Source organism: Nycticebus coucang, chromosome 16 (genome assembly GCF_027406575.1).
Source record: "Nycticebus coucang isolate mNycCou1 chromosome 16, mNycCou1.pri, whole genome shotgun sequence".
NCBI classification, from domain to species: Eukaryota; Metazoa; Chordata; class Mammalia; order Primates; family Lorisidae; genus Nycticebus; species Nycticebus coucang.
The window spans coordinates 28,346,891-28,370,309 of NC_069795.1; the positions used below are offsets into that span (position 1 = coordinate 28,346,891).

Genomic DNA, 23,419 nt, shown 5'->3' on the forward strand with positions numbered 1-23,419 from the left:
CTGGGGTTCACAGACACCATTGCATGGAGACGGCCATCCAGTGGCCTCAGGACAAGGGGTTCAGGTTACAGCTTCACGGGGTTTCCAGCTGAACAATGAGTACATTGTGAAGGTCCCATCTGTCAAAGTAACCAAAGAATAAAGAGGGAAATAATACGATTAGACCTTTAAGACAAGTACATTTATCTTTGGTTTTTCAAAACTGATCTCAATTTGGCAAGATTTTCTCTGGCAAAAATGTCAGAAATTGGCATTCTTTGATTCAAACTGAGATCTTGCCTAAAATGAGTCTAGAGTATAAAGATGAAAATCATGAGCAGCAACTAGTACCATGGATGGGGGAAAATTAAAAATCCTGTCTATACACTGAGAATTCCAGAAAGACAGATAACTAACTACGTTAAGGACTATTTTTAAAACATTGAAACATTTTCACCTTCCAGGAGCATGGAAAGGCTATATACAAAAAAGAGAGAACTGAGATAATCCCTGATGGTGAAATGACACTGTTTTCTCTGTATGCTGGGACCTTTCTCACGTCCCCCCCATTAGCCATATATGCAGCAGCTACACACAAGCCTCACTGCTTCAGAACAGCCATCCTCCCTCAGAGACCTGAGCATAGGCTGCCATGCTCAGGTGAGCCAGCCTTGGACACGCCTGGGTCTCAGGCTTCATGCACCTGATAGTGGTTGCGATTTCCCCATGCCTGGTTTTCAGAGCACGAGCAGAAATCATTACCCTTGCCGAAGGAGAATTTTGCCTTCTCTTTTGTCTTCCCCACACCCTTAGACCAGGCCAAACAAGACACACATTATCCAGGTGGTACGGCCCCTTGATTCTCTGGTGAATGAATTATTGGATATTCGGTGCACTTACAACCTTGTCTGGTCTGAAAGGGCACTGAATGGGAGGCAGACACCCAGACATCCTTTAGCAACTCAGAATGCCATTAGGCTGGTGTCTTTTCTCCCTCAAGGTGCCTTAGACCAAGGACTCATCATCACTCGTCTAGACAAAATCCTGATCCATTTAAAGAATCTCGCCTGACAAGAATCTCAGGTACAAGCAAGAGCCCTACCCCAGGTCCAACACTGAGAAATCCATGTTTAAGAACCTGAGTGGGGTTCCTACACCATGCTTTGTCCTGCCATACACAATGATGTGATACTGGGCTAAAAACTGATGGAATGTCCCTGGAGATATTTAGAGATAATAATTTTTATGGTTCACTGTTGATTATTATTGATGTGTCTCTTTTTCTGCCTTGATGGTACAACTGATTTCCATGGGGTGAGGGAAGTATCTGTAAAGTTCTGTTAAAAATGGGTTAAACATGTATCATGGTTCTTGTCTACTTTACCTTATATATATAATAAAGACATCAAGGCTTCTGACTTTGAAGGAGGTAGGACCTTCCTTCCCAGCATTGCTATTGTGTGGAAACAATATTGATGAAAGTCAATTGCCTAACCTAGAACCTGAATTTTTTTTTTTTTTTTTTTTTTTGTAGAGACAGAGTCTCACTTTATGGCCCTCGGTAGAGTGCCATGGCCTCACACAGCTCACAGCAACCTCCAACTCCTGGGCTTAAGCGATTCTCTTGCCTCAGCCTCCCGAGTAGCTGGGACCACAGGCACCCGCCACAACGCCCGGCTATAGAACCTGAATTTTTAATAATCAAGACAACTATGGCCACCTTTTAATACAGGTAAGCAAACCTAGGTACTCATATTTCAAAGGATCAAGTCAGGCTTCAGAACATTTCACTTCTTCGTCAGGTAGATTAGGAGCAGCCAGCCAGGAAAATATGTTACCTATCAAGGTGGATTATCCAGGACAATAGGGTTGCACCAAATTTTCTGTCTGTACAATTTCAAGCTATAGCTGAACAAAATGACACAGTGAAACCAGGTAATGATTAGGCTCTATCCTCGTCCCTTTAACTGTGACAAGTCTACTCACACATCATCGTGCAGGGAGTGTAGAATCAAGCCACATATATCGGACTTTTCTCCCTGACTTATTATTTTTTTTATTGTTGGGGATTCATTTAGGGCACAAAGAACCAGGGTACATTGATTGAATTTGTTAGGTAAAGTCCCTCTTATAATTATGTCCTACCCCCCAAATCTCCTTGACTTATTATTCCCAGCTCTTCAATCTTCTGGCTTTACCAGCTCCCCAAATCTGGCTTTAAATCCTCTTGCTATTTCAGTATTCCATTTGAATGTCTTTAATGGTTTTAACCTCAAGCCCCTGCCAGATCCCTGAGATCCCAGCAGGGATATTTCTCTATAACTTTTGGCTTCCCAGAGCACTATCTCTCACTCCTACTCTACCACTATAGCCCTAAGTTCTTTTTTTGTTTGTTTACTTTCTTAGAGAAGGATGACTGTACATTAACCACCTAAAGAAACATTTCAATGTCAAATATTTTAACTTTTTTTTTTTGTCCCACTCTTTGTTCTATCTGTACCCATCCCACTTCTCCACCCAAACACATAATACTGTAAGCTGACCTAACTCATTTCTGGAAACTTCATTTAGATATACTACTGTGGATAAGATTATGTGTCCACCCACAGCCATGTCCTCATGATATCAATCCTGTGCTAAGAAACACAGCACTACACACAATCACACTCACAAAAAATATTACTCTGCCTTTCATCTTTAACTCCTGCTTGAAACTGGATTGTCTTTGCAATATCTGCATGTGGGATTGATCCTGATCCTTGGCCACTATCTTCCCTGGGTTCAGTTAAGTCACTTGTCCCATTTCTGCCATTTTCTTTTAGCTGACTACCCAGGCATCTTTATATAGCAGTATGTTCTGAAACAATCCTGGGACCAACACTAAAAATTTAGTATTTTCTCTAGATAACAGAGCTAGGATAGATAAAGTAGAAATTATAGCAAAAGAGGTGGCATCTTAATATAAGGAGTGTGTAGCCAGGTGAGATATTCACAATGAAGCTGGCTGCCTTCGAAGTGATGAACTCAACACCAATTAATGTATTTAAGTCAAAGTTGAATGACTAACATGACAAAATATTCTTTCTTTGGAAAGAGATGTATTAGAGAACACCAAAGAGTCTTTCTACCTCTAATATTTTGTAAGAACAATACATGAAAATACTTAGGTGTGACTGAAGATTAAGTTCAGTTGTGTCTAAGGTACCAAAGACTGAAAGTAAATGGTGATCCTATGTTCCCAAATGAGGTAAGGGGGACAGACCCCTGCAAAAGGTGCTAAGGGAGTGAAAGTGGTTCTGCCAGCAGAGAATCACCATAGCCAATCAGCAGAGAGCACTGCTGAAGGGGAAGAGGTAACCCCATACACAGCCTCTGCTGTACAGCTGTGCCCATGTAGAGTGCTGTCTCCCATATCCTCAAACTAAGTCTGCTCTTGGAGTGGAGGGCTTGCTTGGCTGTGTCTTCAGACCTGAGGAAATAAAGAATGAGCCCAGATACAAGCTTGAGAAATTTAAAGCTGCCCCCACCCCCAAACCCCTGATGGCAGAGCAAGATGAGACAGCAAAGTTCCAGGAAGGAGCCACTCTTTCCCCAAACAGGCTGTTTCCCCCTGGGGCAAATGGAGCTGGTCCTGAGCCATCCTGAGAAAGCTCCGCTCAAGAGGGCTGCTGGAATAGCAAGGGGACCCCAATACAGATAGCCCATAAGTGTGCTTGGGTCCAGGGTCTGGGGGAGGAATAAAAAGCTGACACTGGAGGAAATGTTCAAATATCATTTAATACTCAGTTAATTAATACATCCCAACACGTGTGGAAGTCCCTTGAGTGTTTGATGGTAGACAGAATGGACTGGTTGGAATGATGGCATTTGGGGAACTGACACTGGAGTGTTAGGAGCAAAATTTGAAGGGCCCTGAATGCCAGCCCAGATTCTACAGTACAAACAATAAGTAAAATGCAGTATAGATATTGGACAGAAAAAGAGCATGATGTTAGATAATTGGGGAATATATTCTTCCTTGGTCCCACTCATTTCCATAAAACTGAATTGAAACCATTCCTGTTGAGGAATCCTCTTTCGTATTCTTTCCTTTATCCTTGGAGACAGTGTTTTCTCTTCCTAATTTCTTGTTTATTTGTTCACATGCATGATGTCATATTCAATCCTGCCTTCAGTGTCCCATGATGATGTTACACTGCCTGCTAATACCATTCCTATTTCCAGCTCTTATTATGTGTATATTGAGGAGTCCTTAGTCCAACTCCCATGCACCAAATCCAAACTTTCTATCTGCTGTGATCTTCACCTTCTTAAACATACAATTTAAAACTGCATACGAATTTTATGGCCACTCTTTATATATCTCATTTGATCATCAAACAATTTTACTTAAGCCTTTCAAAAATCAATTCAAAATGAAACTCTTATGATGCATGTACCATTCCTACAGAATCATAAACATTCTCCTACATGAAAAATTCCAAATTAAAGTTATTAAAAACTATATCCACCCTAAAAATATTCAGTGTGCTGTACCTTACTCTTCATTGCTATTTTATCCTTATCTTAGTTAGACTCTTTCAGAATTAGGGCTATGTTTAGAGGAGACAGGCAATGCACCCTAGCAAATGTGTCAATCACACTCTTTAATTAGTTAGATAAATGTCTTTGGCAACTTTCTTGCCCTAAAAGTGTTTTCTGACACTAAGTGTTGATGGCATTAGTAAACAATCATGGGAAGAATAAACAATATCTGTATCTGTAGAATTGTATTTCTCAATACATTAGTTACTATTGCCGGTTGAGATGACTTTGCCTACTTTCAATGGTTTACTTCATGCTAAACTCCTGGAGCTCCTCTCATGGGACTGATACAAAGATGACGTCTCTGGTCTCTGAGGTCTTTCCTTATTCATCAAAATTTATTAGAGAAAAAAGTGAAGGTTTGGAAAAGATCCAGAGTATTTTGCTGGATTTTTTTTTTTATTAAAATAACTCACATTTGAAATTAAAATTATTTTATACTTTTCTGTTTGTTCCCTTCATTTTACATAATAGCTCTACTTAAATGCCACTTTAAAATAAGTATACAGAGAAGAGTTTTTTTAATTTAAATTTTTTAATTTTTTAATTTTATTTAATGGTTGAGGATATATGCGTGTACATATGTATGTATTTTTATACGTGTGTGTGTTTCAAGAATTCCTTTATGTTTGCTCAGCTTACATCTTTTTATTGTTTGTGTAATTTAAAATTAATAATCATTTTCTTGTTTCATGTTAAAGAGTTCAGATAAAATGCAAAAGCAAGAAATTGCACCTGATACTTGAAAGTCGCTATTCCTGACAGCACTTCATCTTTTTTCATGTTCATATTGGCTCTTCTCCCAGCCCATCCATTCCTTAATGTAAGTGTTATAAATTGCTCTAAAGTGCCATAAAGCATAATAAACATAAATCAATATTTCTTGGTTAAAAACTTAGAAATGCTGATCCAGCCCAGCTGGGTGATAGGTGTCCTGAATCTATCATGTCCCATGGTTATTTCATCTTACCAGAAGTCATTTCTGGGCTCAAGAATGCTTCTCTTTTTGTTTTTCTCTCTTACCCTTGTCCCCTGGACACTTGCAGTGACACATCAGGATGGATTATGGGAAGATATCATCCAGCAGTCTTAGAAAAGCCCAATTCTTTTTCCTTTTGGCCTCTGATCCTGGTAACTTTGGAGGAGTAGAGTGACATTCTCAGACGAAGTTAGAATGCAGGCTGGCAATATGTCAAGCTCATCTGAGGCAAATTTCAGTTTGTCATGGGAAAAAAAATGTTCGTTTTCTTCTGGATTCACTGAATTAGGAAAAAGCCCACTCTTTTCCTTCTGGTTTTTGCAAATGTGGCATCTGATCTAAATGGAACACCTGCAGGCAGCTTAATGACAAAACTAACCCATTTGAATTCTGCTATCTTTGGAATTTTAAAATATGATCATATGCTACACCCTTGGGTAGCAAACCACATCCCTCTCCTGGAAATGACAGCTTGCCCCCACAGCCAACTGATGCTATTTATGTGGCATTGTTGTTATTTATTCCCTTCTCAAAGGGAATGATTGAATAGCTTTGTGGTTTCTCCCAAGAAACTGTGGAGCTATATGGGATGAAATCTGCAAGCTCAGGTAATCATCTTTCTTGAGGAGATTTTCACAGGCAGCTCTTGGAAATTGCATGAAAAGGTTGGTAAGACATTAGATGAAGTGATTTTATTAGACTTATTGACTCGCAGTCCACTTTTCATACTAATTGTGATTCAGTACACACAGAGGGCAGACTGCCTTCTCCCTAAACTCCCCCAGCACTCCAGCTGAAAGCAGGCTCACCCAGGATACTAAGAAGCAGCTTTTACTCAAGGAAGATTGTGTTTCTTGGGAACGGGAACGGGGATGGGGAAAATTAGACAGACACCATCCCCCAATAATCTCCCTCCCACCTGCCTTGATCTGAAAGACTGTGATTAGCGTTCATTCCTTGGCACTCTGGAAACTTTCAGAAAAAGAAAATGACCTCTACATATAAGAAAAGATGCTCAACTGTACTGATAAGGGTAAAGATACTCAGATACCATTTTTTTTACTAATGATATTGGCCAAAGTTTAACACCTTTTCTTGGTGAAACTTTGAGCAAGGAGGCATTCTCCTGACATGGTTGGATGGAGGGGTGTTAAGAATAGTCATCAAACTTAGAAATGTGATTGTTCCTTCATTTCAGCAATCCCAATTCTGAGAATTGATTCTGCAGTAAAAACTGCACATGTGAATGCCAAACATATGATGTTATTTATTGCATAACTCTACAAATATCAAAAATTCAAAACAATTTAAATTTCATTACCATGGGCAGCACCTGTGGCTCAAGGAATAGGGTACTGGCCCCATAAACACGGCCCTGCCCAAAAACTGAAAAAAAAAGAAATAATAATAATAAATAAATAAATTCCATCACCAAGGGACTGGTTAAATTAACTATTTTATATACATATGATAGGGCATTATACAACAGGATAAAATAAAGGGGCAGTTTTATGTACTGGAAATATATCTAGGATATATCTTTAAATATAAAAATAAAAACATAGAATAGTGCATACATATTAATACACAAACACAAGGGTCGCTTGCAAAGATTTGAGATAGACTGTCTTATGATCCATTATTTCACTTCCAAGAAATATAGTCAGCAGCAGAGTTCTTTCTGATACCACATTGTGCTGCACTCGGTGTCAGCTACAGAGCTGGGAAGAAAGCACTTTGTTGTGAGGATTTTCTATGATTTTGAAAGTGATTTAAATGAATATCAAACATTGACCATTTGGAACAGGCTTTCAGGGACCTTACTTACTCCTTCCCACATGACAATCTTATAGTGATTTCAAGAATTTATTTTTATTTGTTTATTAATTTTTTTGAGACAGAGTTTCACTGTAGAGTGCTCGAGCATCACGGCTCACAGCAACCTCCAACCCCTGGGCTTAGGTGATTCTCTTGCCTCAGCCTTCTGAGTAGCTGGGACTACAGAGACCCACCACAGTGCCCAGCTATTTTTTCTTGCGGTTTGGCCAGGGCTGGGTTCAAACCCACCACCCTCGGTATATGGGGCCAGTACCCTACTCACTGAGCCACAGGACTGCCTGGTTTCAAGAATTTAGAAGAGGCCAAACTTCACTGTAAAACAAGAAAAGGAGAGGACATCCAGCAACCACAGTGACTGAAGAAAACAGCACCACTGTGGGAAAAATGGTTCTCAAAAACAATTTTTTTTTTTTATTAAATCATAGCGGTGTACACTAATGTGATCATAGGGCACCATACACTGGTTTTATAGACCGTTAAACACATTTTCATCACACTGGTTAACATAGCCTTCCTAGCATTTTCTTAGTTATTGTGTTAAGACATTTATATTCTACATTTACTAAGTTTCACATGTACCCTTGTAAGATGCACCACAGGTGTAATCCCACCAATCAACCTCCCTCCGCCTATCCTCCTCCCTCCCTTACGTCCCTCTCTCCCATCCCCCTATTCTTAACTTATAACTGGGTTATAGCTTTCATGTGAAAGCCATAAATTAGTTTCATAGTAGGGCTGAATACATCGAATACTTTTTCTTCCATTCTTGAGATACTTTACTAAGAAGAATATGTTCCAGATCCCTCCATGTAAACATAAAAGAGGTAAAGTCTCCATCTTTCTTTAAGGCTGCATAATATTCCATGGTGTACACACACCACAATTTATTAATCCATTCATGGATCCATGGGCACTTGGGCTTTTTCCATGACTTAGCAATTATGAATTGGGCTGCAATAAACATTCTGGTACAAATATCTTTGTTATAATGTGATTTTTGGTCTTCTGGGTATATACCTAGTAGAGGAATTATAGGATTGAATGGCAGATCTATTTTTAGATCTCTAAGTGTTCTCCAAACATCTTTACAAAAGGAATGTATTAACTTGCATTCCCACTAGCAGTGTTAAAGTGTTCCCTTTTCTCCACATCCATGCCAACATCTCTGGTCTGGGGATTTTGTGATATGGGCTAATCTTACTAGAGTTAGATGATATTTCAAAGTAGTTTTGATTTGCATTTCTCTGATCATTAACGATGATGAGAATTTTTTCATATACCTGTAGGCCATGTATCTGTCTTCTTCAGAGAAGTTTCTCTTAAAGTCCCTTGCCCAGTCTGCGATGGGATCACTTGTTCTTTTTTTGTTGTTGTTGTTGTTCCAAAGCTGAATTTTAATTACTTTTTTAAATTTTTTTTATTGTTAAATCATAGCTGTGTACATTAGTGCAATCGCCTGTACCCATTCTAAGATGCACCATAGATGTGGCCCCATCCATTACCCTCCCTCCACCAAAACCTCCCCCCTCCCTTCCCCTTCCTTGGCCCTTTCCCCATAGTCTTGTGCTATAGTTGGGTTATAGCCTTCATGTGAAAGCTATAATTTAGCTTCATAGTAGGGCTGAGTACATTGGATACTTTTTCTTCCATTCCTGAGATACTTTGCTAAGAAGAATATGTTCCAGCTCCATCCATGTAAACATGAAAGAGGTAAAGTCTCCATCTTTCTTTAAGGCTGCATAGTATTCCATGGTATACATGTACCACAATTTGGTAGTCCATTTGTGGGTCGATGGGCACTTGGGCTTCTTCCATGACTTAGCAATTATGAATTCAGCTGCAATGAACATTCTGGTACAGATGTCTTTGTTATATTGTGACTTTTGGTCTTCTGGGTATAAACCTAGTAAAGGAATTATAGGATCGAATGGCAGGTCTATTTTTAGGTCTCTAAGTATTCTCCAAACATCCTTCCAGAAGGAACGTATTAGTGTGCATTCCCACCAGCAGTGTAGAAGTGTGCCCTTTTCTCCACATCCACGCCAACATCTCTGGTTTTGGGATTTTCTTATGTGGGCTACTCTTACTGGGGTTAGGTGATATCTCAGAGTAGTTTTGATTTGCATTTCTCTGATGATTAAGGATGATGAGCTTTCTTTCATGTGTTTGTAGATTTTGCATCAGTCTTCTTTAGAGAAGTTTCTCTTTAAGTCCCTTGACCACCCTGAAATGGGGTCACGTGTTCTTTTCTTGCTAATACATTTGAGTTTTCTGTGGATTCTGGTTATTAGACCTTTATCGGCGGTATAACCTGCAAATATTTTCTCCCATTCTGAGGGCTGTCTGCTTACTTTACTCACTATGTTCTTGGCTGTGGAGAAGCTTTTTAGTTTGATCAGGTCCCAGTAGTGTATTTTTGATACTGCTTCAATTGCCTGGGGAGTCCTCCTCATAAAATATTCACCCAGGCTGATTCCTTCAAGAGTTTCCCTGCACTTTTTTCAAGTATTTTTATAGTTTCATGCCTTAAGTTTAAATCTTTTATCCAGTGAAAGTCTATCTTAGTTAATATTAAAAGGTGTGGGTCCAGTTTCAATCTTCTACAGGTTGCCAGCCAGTTTACCCAGCACCATTTGTTAAATAGGGAGTCTTTTCCCCACTGAATGTTTTTAATTGGCTTGTCAAAGATCAAATAACGGTAAGTAGCTGGATCCATCTCTTGGTTCTCTATTCTGTTTCAGACATCTACTTCTCTGCTTTTGTGCCAGTACCATGCTGTTTTGATCACTACGGATTTACAGTACAGTCTTAGATCTGGTAGCATGATTCCTCCTGCTTTGTTTTTATTGCTGAGTAATGTTTTGGCTATTCGAGGTTTTTTTCTGATTCCATATAAAATGAAGTATTATTTTATCAAGATCTTTAAAGTATGACAATGGAGCTTTAATAGGAATTGCATTAAAATTATATATCGCTTTGGACAGTATGGACATTTTTAAAATGTTGATTCTTCCCAGCCATGAGCATGGTATGTTTTTCCATCTGTTAACATCTTTGGCTATTTCTTTTCTTAGAGTTTCATAGTTCTCTTTGTAGAGATCTTTTCACATCCTTAGTTAGGTATACTCCCAAATATTTCATCTTCTTTGGCACTACTGTTAAAGGAATAGAGTCCTTGACTGTTTGTTCGGCTTGGTTATTGTTGGTATATATACAGGCTACAGATTTATGGGTGTTTATTTTGTAGCCTGAGACATTGCTATATTCCTTGATCACTTCTAAAAGTTTTGTAGTAGAATCCTTAGTGTTTTCCAGATACACGATCATATCATCTGCGAAGAGTAAAAGTTTGATCTCTTCTGACCCTATGTGGATACCCTTGATCTCCTTTTCTTCCCTAATTGCAATGGCTAAAACTTCCATTATAATGTTAAAGAGCAATGGAGACAATGGGCAACCTTGCCTGGTTCCTGATCTAAGTGGAAATGATTTCAATTTAACTCCATTCAATACAATATTGGCTGTGGGTTTGCTGTAGATGGCCTCTATTAGTTTAAGAAACGTCCCTTCTATAACAATTTTCTTAAGTGCTCTGATCATGAAGGATGCTGGATATTATCAAAAGCTTTTTCTGCATCAATTGAAAAAATCATATGGTCCTTATTTTTAAGTTTTTTTATGTGTTGAATTACATTTATAGATTTACGTATATTGAACCAGCCTTGAGACCCTATGATAAATCCAACTTGGTCATGGTGTATAATTTTTTTGATGTGTTGTTGGATTCTGTTTGTTAGGATCTTATTGAGTATTTTAGCATCTATATTCATTAGTGATATTGGTATATAATTTTCTTTTCTTGTTGGGTCTTTCCCTGGTTTGGGGATCAAGGTGATGTTTGCTTCGTAGAATGTGCTGGGTAACATTCCTTCTTTTTCTATATTTTGGAAGAGGTTTCGTAGTATAGGTACTAGTTCTTCTTTAAATGTTTGGTAGAATTCTGATGTAAAGCCATCTGGTCCTGGGCTTTTCTTTTTAGGGAGATTTTGTATAGTTGATGCTATTTCAGAACTTGATATAGGCCTGTTCAACATTTCCACTTTGTTCTGGCTAAGTCTTTGTAGGTGGCGTACTTCCAGGTATTGGTCGATTTCTTTCAGATTTTCATATTTTTGAGAGTAGAGTTTCTTGTAGTATTCGTTAAGAATTTTTTGAATTTCTGAGGGGTCTGTTGTTATTTCATCATTACCGTTGCTGATTGATGAAATTAGAGATTTTACTCTTTTTTTTCCTGGTTAGGTTGGCCAAAGTCTTATCTATTTTATTGATCTTTTCAAAAAACCAGCTTTTGGATTTATTGATCTGTTGTATAATTCTTTTGTTTTCAATTTCATTTAATTCTGCTCTGATTTTTGTTATTTCTTTTCTTCTGCTGCAGTTGGGGTTGAAGTGTTCTTCTTTCTCCAGTTGCTTGAGATGTTCCATTAAGTTATTGACTTCCTCTCTTTCCGTTTTTTTGAGGAAGGCTTGCAGTGCTATAAATTTCCCTCTTAGGACTACCTTTGCAGTATCTCAGAGGTTCTGGTAATTTGTGTCTTGATTGTTGTTTCATTCCAAAAATATGGTGATTTGCTTCTTAATCTCGTCTATAACTCATGTATCCTTCAGCATAAGGTTGTTTAGCTTCCATGTTTTTGTATGGGTATGCAGGTTCCTGTTGTTATTGAGTTCAACTTTTATTCCATGATGGTCTGAGAAGATGCAATGAATAATTTCTATTTTTTTAAATTTGCTAAGGTTAGATTTGTGGCATAGGATGTGGTTGATTTTGGAGTATGTTCCGTGGGCTGATGAGAAGAATGTATTCAGTTTTTTTGGGATGAAATGTTCTGTAGATGTCTGTTAAGTCCAGATGTTGAATGGTTGAGTTTAAATCTAAAATTTCTTTGCTTAGCTTCTTTTTGGAGAATCTATCCAGCACTGCTAAAGGGTTGTTAAAATCTCCAACTACTATGGCAGTGGAGGAAATCGAGTTGCTCATGTCTGTTAGAGTTTCTCTTAAAAATTGAGGTGCATAAATATTAATAATTGAGATCTCATCATATTGAGTATTACCTTTAGCAAGTATGAAGTGTCCATCCTTATCCTTAATTATTTTGGTTGGTTTAAAGCCTATTGTGTCTGTGAAGAAGATTGCAATGCCTGCTTTTATCTGCTTTCCATTTGTCTGGAATATAGATGACCATCCCTTCACCTTGAGTCTATATCTGTCTTTTAATGTAAGATGCGATTCTTGGATGCAGCAGATATCTGGCTTGAGTTTTTGTATCCAATCTGCCAACCTATGCCTCTTTAGAGGACAATTTAAACCATTCACATTAATTGAGAGTATTGATAAACCTTTTGAGAGACCGGTGACATTTTTAATCCTTTTGCGACTGTGGAAGTTGGAATTTGATCAAAAATTTTCTGGGTAGGTTTACTTTTGTGGTGGAGAATTACACTGGTCTTTATGGAGGATAGGTCTAAGAATGTCCTGGAGAGCTGGTTTAGTTGTGGCAAATTTCTTCAACATGTGAATGTCGTTAAAGTATTTAATTTCTCCATCATAAATGAAGCTCAGTTTAGCTGGGTACAGGATCCTGGGTTGAAAGTTATTTTGTTTTAGGAGATTAAAAGTCGATAACCATCCTCTTCTAGCTTGAAAGGTTTCAGCAGAGAGATCTGCAGTTATTCTGATATTCTTCCCCTTGTAGGTAATGGTTTTCTTTCGTCTGGCAGCTTTCAGAATTTTCTCCTTCATATTAACTTTAGTGAAATTGATTATGATGTGTCTGGGGGATGTCTTATTTGAGTTGAGTCGTGCTGGAGTTCTGAAACTGTCTGCTATCTGAATTTTGGGATCTCTTGGCATGTCTGGAAAGTTCTCCTTCATAATCTCATGGAGAAGAGACTCTGTGCCTTGTGAAGCCACTTCGTCACTTTCGGGGATCCCTATAAGACGTATATTGGTTTTCTTCAAATTATCCGAGAGCTCTCTAAGAGAGTGGTCTGTTTTTGCTCTCCATTTCTCTTCTTCTTTGAGGGTTTGGGAGCATTCGAAAGCTTTGTCTTCCATGTCAGAAATCCTTTCTTCTGCTTGTTCCATTCTATTACTAAGGGATTCTACTGTGTTTCTCAGATCTTTGAGGGATGCAACTTCTTGTCCCAATGTGTCAAAATCTTTGGTCATTTGGTCTTTGAATCTGTTGAATTCTTGAGATAACTTTTGGAATTCTAATTCGATCTTATTTGCTATCCAGATCCTGAATTCAATTTCTGACATCTCAGCTATTTGTTTGTGCATGGGGTCTTGTGCTGTTTCTGCCCCATTGATCCTTGGGGGAGTTGATCTACTCTGATTATTCATATTGCCAGAGTTTTTCTGTTGATTTCGCCTCATGATTGTTTTTCACCGTTGCCTCTGGCTGTCCTCAGAGTTAGGCAGGTGTCTCTCCAAGATTAGACCCCAGCGGGATCACTCTATTGTTGCTGGATCTTTGTAGGGAGTGACCCTGTGTAGTTCCTCTGGGGCTGCTCTAGCTAGGGAGTTCTGGTTGTGGAAGCAGCTCCCGTTTGTGACACACATGGATCGAGCAACAGGGCTGGGGGTGGTGCGCACAGTTCTGGGAGTGCCAGGTGCCCAGTGACTTTGGCACAGAAAGCCCAAGGCTCCAGCAGTCTCTGGCCAGGAGAAGAGCTCTGCGCAGAGGCAGGGAGGGCTCCAAAGGGCATGCAGCTACCAGAGTCCTTGTCCAGATGAACAGGCTAGTGTGGAAGCTGGGAGGACACAGGAGGGAGGATGCAGGGTTGCTGGGCTCCCGCAGTTTTGGTCAGGGAATGCGGAGGCCGGGTGGGTGTGGGCCGCCGGTCAGGGGTCACTGCACAGCTCTTATGGAGGTCTGGGTGGCACCAAGCCCAGGAGTTTGAGGTTGCTATGACCTGTGACATCAAGGTACTCTACCCAGGGCAACAGCCTGAGACTCCAGTATGCCAAAACCGTCTCCCTCTGCCCCTAAGGATTAAGGCTGTAAGGCAGCTCAGTCCCCGCCTTTAGGCTGCTCAGTTAGTAGGTTAATTTGACTGGCCCAATCCTTGCTCTGAGACCCTGAGGGCGGAGCTTGCCGGGGCAGTTCTTTCACAATGGCTTCCTGGGCCCAGCTCAGTGGCTCAGTCTGGGGCCCCAGACAATGCCCAAAGTTCGCCAAACTCCTGCTCAAGCTCTCCCCAAGGCAGTTCCACTGAGTGCCAAGTCCAAGAACACTGAAACAGTTCACAGGTAAGGCCTTTCCAGTTTGGAGTCTCACTGCTGCTTGTACTTACGGTTGCTGGCGTGATTAGGTCAATTGAACACACACAACCACTTGCCAGTTTTCCACTGTTTTTGTCCTCCTCTTTGGGTCCAGAAGTCCCTTGCTGGCTCCCTGTATCCTCAAAGGGATGATTATAGGCAGATCCCACCGGCCAGAGATGCCTGGAGTCTTGTCTCCCCAGACTTGCTGTTCCCAGTTGCAGGGAAGCTGTTACTCGGCCGCCATCTTTAATTTCTCCTTCAGATCACTTGTTCTTTTCTTGCTTATACGTTTGAGTTCTCTGTGGATTCTGGTTATTAAACCTTACTTGGAGACATAACCTGCAAATATCTTCTCCCATTTTGAGGGCTGTTTGCTTGCTTTACTTACTGTGTTCTTGGCTGTGCAGAAGATTTTTAGTTTGATCAGGTCCCAGTAGTGTATTTTTGAAGCTGCTTCGATTGCCTGGGCAGTCCTCCTCATAAAATTCTCGCCCAGACCAATTTCTTCAAGGGTTTTCCCTGCACTCTCTTGTAGTATTTTTATAGTTTCATGTCTTAAGTTTAAATCTTTAATCCAGTGAGAGTCTACATTAGTTAATGGTGAAAGGTGTGGGTCCAGTTTCAGTCTTCTACAGGTTGTCAGCCAGTTCACCCGGCAGCATTTGTGAAATAGGGAATCTTTTCCCCACTGAATGTTTTTAATTGGCTTGTCAAAGATCAAATAAGGGTAAGTAGCTGGATTCATCTTCTATTGTGTTCCAGACATCTAATTCTCTGTTTTTGTGCCAGTACCATGCTGTTTTTATCACTATCAATTTATAGTATAGTATGAGGTCTAGTAGCGCGATTCCTCGTGCTTTGTTTTTATTTCTGAGTAATGTCTTGGCTATTCGAGGTTTTTTCTGATTCCATATAAAATGAAGTATTATTTTTTTCCAGCTCTTTAAAGTATGACAGTGGAGCTTTAATAGGGATTGCATTAAAATTGTATATTGCTTTGGGTAGTATGGACGTTTTCACAATTTTGATTCTTCCCAGCCATGAGCATGGTATGTTTTTCCATTTGTTAACATTTTCAGCTATTTCTTTGCTTAGAGTTTCATAGTTCTCTTTATAGAGATCTTTCACGTCCTTTGTTAGATAAACTCCCAAATATTTTATATTCTTTGGCACTACTGTGAATGGAATAGAGTCCTTTACTGTTTTCTCAGCTTGACTATTGTTGATATATATAAAGGCTACCGATTTATGAATGTCGATTTTGTAACCTGAGACACTGCTGTATTCCTTGATCACTTCTAAGAGTTTTGTGGTAGAATCCCTGGTGTTTTCCAGATATACAATCATATCATCTGCGAAGAGCGAAAGTTTGATCTCTTCTGACCCTATATGGATACCCTTGATTGCCTTTTCTTCCCTAATTGCAATGGCTAAAACTTCCATTCTAATTTTAAAGAGCAGTGGAGACAATAGGCAGCCTTGTCTGGTTCCTGATCTGAGTGGAAATAATTTTAATTCAACTCCATTCAATACAATATTGGCTGTGGGTTTGCTGTAGATGATCTCTATCAGATTAAGAAATGTCTCTTCTATACCAATTTTCTTAAGTGTTCTGATCATGAAGGGATGCTGGACATTATCAAAAGCTTTTTCTGCATCAATTGAGAGAATCATATAGTTTTTGTTTTTTAATTTCTTTATGTGCTGAATTATACTTATAGATTTACGTATACTGAACCAGCCTTGAGACCCTGGGATAAAACCGGCATGGTCATGATGTATAATTTGTTTGATGTGTTGCTGGATTCTGTTTGTTAGTATCTTGTTGAATATTTTGTATCTATATCCATTAGTGATACTGGTCTATAATTTTCTTTTCTTGTTGGGTCTTTTCTTGGTTTGGGGATCAGGGTGATGTTTGCTTCATAGAACGTGTTGGGTAGTCTTCCTTCTTTTTCTACATTTTGGAACAGGTTGAGTAATATAGGTACTAATTCCTCTTTAAAGGTTTGGTAGAATTCTGACGTGAAACCATCTGGTCCCGGGCTTTTCTTTTTAGGGAGATTTTTGTATAGTTGATGCTGTTTCAAAACTTGATATAGGCCTATACAACATTTCCACCTGATTCTGGCTAAGTCTTGGAAGGTAATGTGCTTCCAAGTATCGGTCAATTTCCTTCAGATTTTCATATTTCTGAAAATAAAGTTTCTTGTAATACTCATTAAGGATTTTTTGAATCTGAGGAGTCTGTTGTTATTTTGTTTTTGTCATTTCTGATTGATGAAAGTAGAGATTTTACACTTTTTTTCCTGGTTAGGTTAGCGAAATGTTTATCTATTTTATTGACCTTTTCAAAAAACCAACTTTTTGATTTATTGATCTGTTTTATAATTTTTTTGTTTTCAATTTCATTTAATTCTTCTCTAATTTTGGTTATTTCTTTTCATCTACAAGGTTTGGGATTGGAATGTTCTTCCTTTTCCAGTTGCTTGAGATGTCCCATTAATTTGTTAACTTCTTCTCTTTTCATTCTCTTTAGGAAGGCTTGCAGTGGTATAAATTTCCCTCTTAGGACTACCTTTGCGGTATCCCAGAGTTTCTGATAATTCGTGTCTTCATTGTTGTTTTGTTAAAAAATTTGGCAATTTCCTTCTTAATCTTATCTCTGACCCAGGTATCATTCAGCATAAGGTTATTTAACTTCAATGTTTTTGTATGGGTATGCAGATTCCTGTTGTTACTGAGTTCAACTTTTATTCCTTGGTGGTCTGAGAAGATGCAAGGAATAATTTATATTCCTTTATATTTACTGAGGTTAGACTTGTGACCTAAGATGTGATTGATTTTGGAGTTTGTTCCGTGGTCTGATGAGAAGAATGTATATTTAGTTTTGTTAGGATGAAATGTTCTGTGGATGTCTGCTAAATCCAAATGTTGGATGGTTAAGTTTAAATCTAAAATTTCTTTGCTCAATTTCTTATTGGAGGATCTATCCAACATAGCCAAAGGAGTGTTGAAATCTCTGACTATTATGGAGCTGGAGGAAATCAAGTTACTCATGTGTGTTAAAGTTTCTCTTATAAATTCAGCTGCATTCTGGTTGGGTGCATATATATTAATAATTGAAATCTCATCATATTGAGTATTACCCTTAACAAATATGAAGTGACCACTCTTATCCTTCCTTACGTTTGTGGGTTTAACTATTGTGTCTGAAAATAGAATTGCAACACCTGCTTTTTTCTGATTACCATTTGCCTGAAATATGGATGACCTTCCTTTCACCCTGAGGCTATATTTATCTTTTAAGGTAAGATGTGACTCTTGTATGCAGCAAATATCTGGCCTGAGTTTTTGTATCCAGTCAGCTAACCCGTGCCTCTTTAGAGGACAGCTTAAGCCATTCACATTAATGGAGAATATTGATAAGTCTGGTAAAATTTGGGGTTTTTTGAAAGTCCAGTGCACATTTTTAATCCTTTTACCACTGTAGAAATTGGAGTTTGATCAAAAGTTTCTGAGTGAGTTTACTTTTGTGGTAGATGATTGGGCTGGTCCTTATGGAGGATAGGTCTGAGAATATCCTGAAGAGCTGGTTTGGTTACAGCAAATTTCTTCAACATATGAATGTCATTAACGTATTTAATTTCTCCATCATAAATGAAACTCAGTTTAGCTGGATACAGGATCATGGGTTGACAGTTATTTTGCTTTAGGAGATTAAAAGTCGATGACCACCCTCTTCTATCTTGAAAAGTTTCAGCAGAGAGATCTGCAGTCATTCTAATATTCTTCCCTTTGTAGGGAATGGATTTGTTACGTCTGGCTGCTTTCGGAATTTTCTCCTTCATATTAACTTTAGTGAAGTTAATTATGATGTGCCTGGGGGATGTCTTATTCGGACTGATTCGTGCTGGGGTTCTTAAACTGTCTGCTATCTAAATTTCAGAATCTCTTGGCATGTCTGGAACATTCTCTTTCATAATTTCATGGAGAAGGGCCTCTGTGCCTAGCAACGCCACTTCATCACTTTCAGGGATTCCAATGAGGCGGATATTAGCCTTCTTCAGATTATCCCACAGTTCTCTGAAGGAATGATCCATTTTTGCTCTCCATTTCTCTTCCTCTTTGAGAGTTTGGGAGAGTTCAAAAGCTTTGTCTTCAATGTCAGAAATCCTTTCTTCTGCTTGCTCCACTCTGTTACTGACAGATTCTACTGTATTTTTCACATGTTTGAGGGTTGCAAATTCTTGCTTCGGTGTGTCAAAATCTTTGGTGGTTTTGTCTTTAAATTCATTAAATTCTTGAGACAACTTTTGAATTTCTCCTCGAATTTCTAATCCGACTTTTGAATTGTTCCTCGAATTTCTAATTCCAAATTTTCCTCCATTCTATTAATATATTTTTCAATCCAAATGCTGAGTTTGATTTCTGACATCTCAGACAGCTGTTTATGAATGTGGTCTTCAGTTACATCTGCCGTATCTTTCCTTTGGGGGGTTGATCTATTCCGGTTATTCATGTTAGCAGAGTTTTTCCACTAATTTCGCCCCATGATTATTTTACACCATTTGACTTTTCCCCTGGAGCTTTGTTGAGGACCCGTACAGTGCTACTGCCTGAGAAACTGGGGACCTATTTGGGGTGGTGGGGCTAAGTGGCTCTGTCTTGTTTTCAGCTGGTCTCTGTCCAACCCTAGTGAAACAGTTACTTTGGGTTGAAGTCTCAGCTGTGGAGAAATACCAGCAATTAAGTCACCCTGCCTCCCACAGGCAACAATTGGAAAAGGAAAATCAAACCTTCCTACAACCACACACCCAGGACACCACTTGAATAGTCCTCAGGTTATTGGCTCAGTTCAAAAGGTTCAAATCAATTGTCTTAGCACCTGTCTCTGGTGTGAGAGTTTAAAAGGTCTCTGGCAACTGAATCACAGGAATCTGGTGACACCTCAGATATGACTTGCTCCGGTGCTCCAGGAAGTTAGGAGGACCCACCCAGCAAATAGATTAGTCTGGGAAAGTTGATGCCTCCTTCCCCACCTTGCACCTCTGTCACATCCAGTCACTGATAGCCCTGCAGGGCTGTGACCCAGTTGCCTCCAGTGAGCAGATACTCCAGAGGTTTGCACCTGCCTGAATCACAAGGAGATCTATGTCTGCTCAGCCAGGCCACTGCTGTATGCCTCTATCCAGCAGGGGGAGGTTAGGCCTGACAACCTTGGGCACTTGATGGAGGCTGAGGGTGTTCACTCAGTTCCAGCCCCACCCCTGATTGATGTTACTGACAGAACAGAACAGAACAACTTTGTGGGAATTTGTTTCTGTCCCTTCTAAAATCCCCTGCAGAAGCAAAGCTGTTTTGAGTTCCCAGAACCTGCACCTCTGGCCCTGTCTTTGCCCCTGCAGGTTTGTATTCACAGCACAGTTTAGGTGTCAGTTCTAGTCTCCTGCCTTCCTTTGTCTATAGGCTGACTATCCCCTGAGGGCCAGGTGCATCTTAGGCTCAGTAAAGTGGTCCTCTGGGTCAGCCCTGCCCTAGGAATTTCCTATCTATACAAGTGCATTTTCTAGTCCCCGCACTCCACCCAGGCTGGTACGGCCTCAGGCAAACCATTTACTCATGGGGCCTGTGTTTCAGTCCCAGATCTGTTCTGTGGTGGTTGCCACCTAAGAAGATGCCCGGTCTTCTCTGGTTGCCCAGGGAGACAGGGGGTGTGGCTTTGGAATATCTGGTGTGAGCCCCATTGTTGCCAAAAATGGCTGCTGCTCTGCACCTTGGGGCACTACCGCTCCAGTGTGGTTCCCTCTAAGCTGACCATCCTCTCCTCACTCCTGTGCTGCAGAATCAGCACCAACCAGCTGCAGTCTAGGCCCAGTCCACACCCCTCGAGAAATCACCCAAGAATCTGGACTCCTGGGGGACAGGCCTCCAGACCTCAGAGTGAGAGTGGAGTGGAGTGCTGGGAGCTCAGAATTGTAGGTAGAGAATAGATACAGTTTTATACAGTTTCATGCCTGGCAGGAGGATGCCGTGGCACCCTAGTAGGGAAGGTAGGTCCAGTTTTTAGAGGATCTCTCCCATGGAGTGTAGTGGGAGGAACTTTGAACTCTGCTCATTTATTTGTGGGGCACTCCGAGCTGTTCTCATGGGGGAGGGGACTCATGTCCACTTGGTGATGGATTTTGTACCTTTTGTTTGTATCCTTGGAGCCACAGCTCACCTCAGCGGGGTTGATGTGCATTCTTCAACCTACTCTCTTGGTGCAGCTCTAATCTACCAGGTTACTTGCTAAATTTCTGTCCTGTAACTCTCCTTCTGATGGGAGCCTCTGTGGAAAGCTGGCTGCATTCAGCCATCTTGTGTCCACCCTACTCAAAAACAATTGAGTGACACATACAGACATTGAAGCAGCACTACGGATGGTGTGTCCAGAACCCTGCACAATTATTTTCCAGTCGTCAGGAAAGTTTCATCCTGGTGTGTGCCTCACACTTGGACAGATGAGCAAAAGTGCATATGTGTTGAATGGTGAGAAGAAATGCTGGTCAGATTCAGTGAAGGCAAGTGTAAACACAGTTCTGACCATGTTATTGGTGATGAAATCTAGATTTCCCAGTTTAATCAAGATGACCTAATACATGGTGGGGGGTAGGGGAATAAGGGAGCAAGGAGAGAGGAAGAGGTAGGGGGATGGGGTTACTATGTATGACACAACTCTTGAGGGCGGGACACAATTATAAGAGGGACTTTACCTAACAAATGCAATCAGTGTGACCTAATTCTTTGTACCTTTAATGAATCCCAAACAATAAAATAAAATAAAATTTAAAAATCAAAAAAAAGGAGAGAGAGAGAATAAGTATCAGTTGACAGTGTGGATTTTTCCTGATGAAAATCCACCAATAAAAATGAAGCAGCCCTAAAGTGTAGAAAAGAACATTGTGGCAACTTCTCCAAAAGCAGTTATGTTGCACCTGTTCCTCTGGAGTAACAGAGGACTGTTGCTGCACAGTGGCACACAATAGTGTGCCTACCAAAAGTTTGTAGGAACCTTCCACATGGTAGCCAAGGACAGTGGGAGATCATCTTGGACCATGACAATGCATCTGCCCACACAGCCAACATCACCATTCAGTTCCTGGAGTCTAGAGAAGTTAAACTTATGACTCATCTACCCTGCAGTCTTGACCTGGCCCCATTTGATTATTTCCTGTCCCTGGCAGTCAAAATTCTCGTACCCTGAAGAAGTTTCTCTAGCCCTGAAGAACCTGTTCATGCCTATGAAAGTGAGCTTGAAGCACTTGAACAAAATGGGTGAAAAGAGTGTTTTCCAAAATGGCTTACAAGAATACGAAAGTGCATACAATGTTGAGGTGATTATTTGAGAAATTATAGTAATCAGAATGATTTTATGTTTTTTAATTTTTGTGTATCTCAAAACTTTTGTTATTTTCCTCCTATGAAAAGGGGGAAATAAGAATTCATATTAATTATTGCTTGCTATTTGCATAAAGATATGCTGAGAAGATACATGGAAATTAATAGCAGGGGTTACCTGTGGGGTATGGGGAATGGAGCAAAACTGATAGGATTGGGGAGAAGAGTAATGAATTCTGTCAATGTATATTGCTTTTATTTTTGAGCTATGTGAACTTATAAGCAATCTATTCAAAATTTTTTTAATTAGAAACCATATATTTATTTTGTAAAGGATTTTTTACAGTTTACCATTTTAACTATTTTTAAATTTACAATTCAGTAGCCTTAATAACATTCACAATGTTTTGCAAACTTCACCAATATCTGTTTCTAAAACTTTTTTCATAACCCTAAACAGAAAGTTTGTATTCATTAAGCAATAACTTCCTGTTCACTAATCTCCCATCTCCTAGTAACCTCTAATGTACTTTCTCTTTCTATGAACTTGCCTATTCTAGATATTTCATATCAATGGAATCATACAGTATTTGTCATTTTGTGTCTAGCTAATTTCACTTAGCATAATGTCTTCAAGTTTCATCCATGTTGCAGCATGGATCTGAACTTCGTTCTTTTTACAATTGAATAAGATTCCATTGTATGCATATAAAATATTTTGTTTATCCATTTATCTCTGAAATCTCAAGTTTAAGAGATACATTGCCAAAGAACACAGGTCTTCCTATCAACTTGGCATCTGGGGGGCTCCCTTCTTTCTCTGGGACCTACAAATGCCTCAGACCTCAGATCACAATTTTAAACATACCTGCTGCCAGGAAGCAGGATCTTCCACAGAAAAGGGTGATCTGTAATGCTCAGATATAGCCTGACAGTCCAGCAAGTCTGAACCGGGATCTGGAAGAAGGAGAAAAATGAGCACAACCAACCCATGGCCGGCATTTCCTATCTATGATCTGATGACAGCAATGAATGAATGGTCAACCCTTCTTGTGGACATCTTGTCTTACTCTGGGCAGGGTGAAAAGCTACTGCAAAAATGCTCACTGGGGTGGCTTAATCCATCCCAGAGAGTCTCCTGAAGAGCTTATCAATCACTTCTTCCCTGAGTCCAGGTGTGAGTAGGGTTGTTAATGATCTGGGCAAACATCAACACAGAGAGGAATGTAAAGCTGTGGGAAATCCATAATCTTTATGCTGAACTCTTTTCCCATAGAAACACCGAACAATTTTTCACCACTTCACCTCAACAGTAAGAAGTCTTT

General features: G+C 39.8%; 1 long non-coding RNA gene across 1 annotated transcript in view; it reads right to left on the reverse strand.

Moving 5' to 3' along the window:
* Window positions 1-23,419, reverse strand: part of LOC128567827 (uncharacterized) — a 28,728-nt gene continuing 5,309 nt past the window's right edge. The window contains exons 2-3 of the long non-coding RNA XR_008374940.1: window positions 22,963-23,051; window positions 1-119 (exon numbers count right to left, since the gene is read on the reverse strand). This is a non-coding gene — a long non-coding RNA (uncharacterized LOC128567827). The remainder of the gene's footprint in view (window positions 120-22,962; window positions 23,052-23,419) is intronic.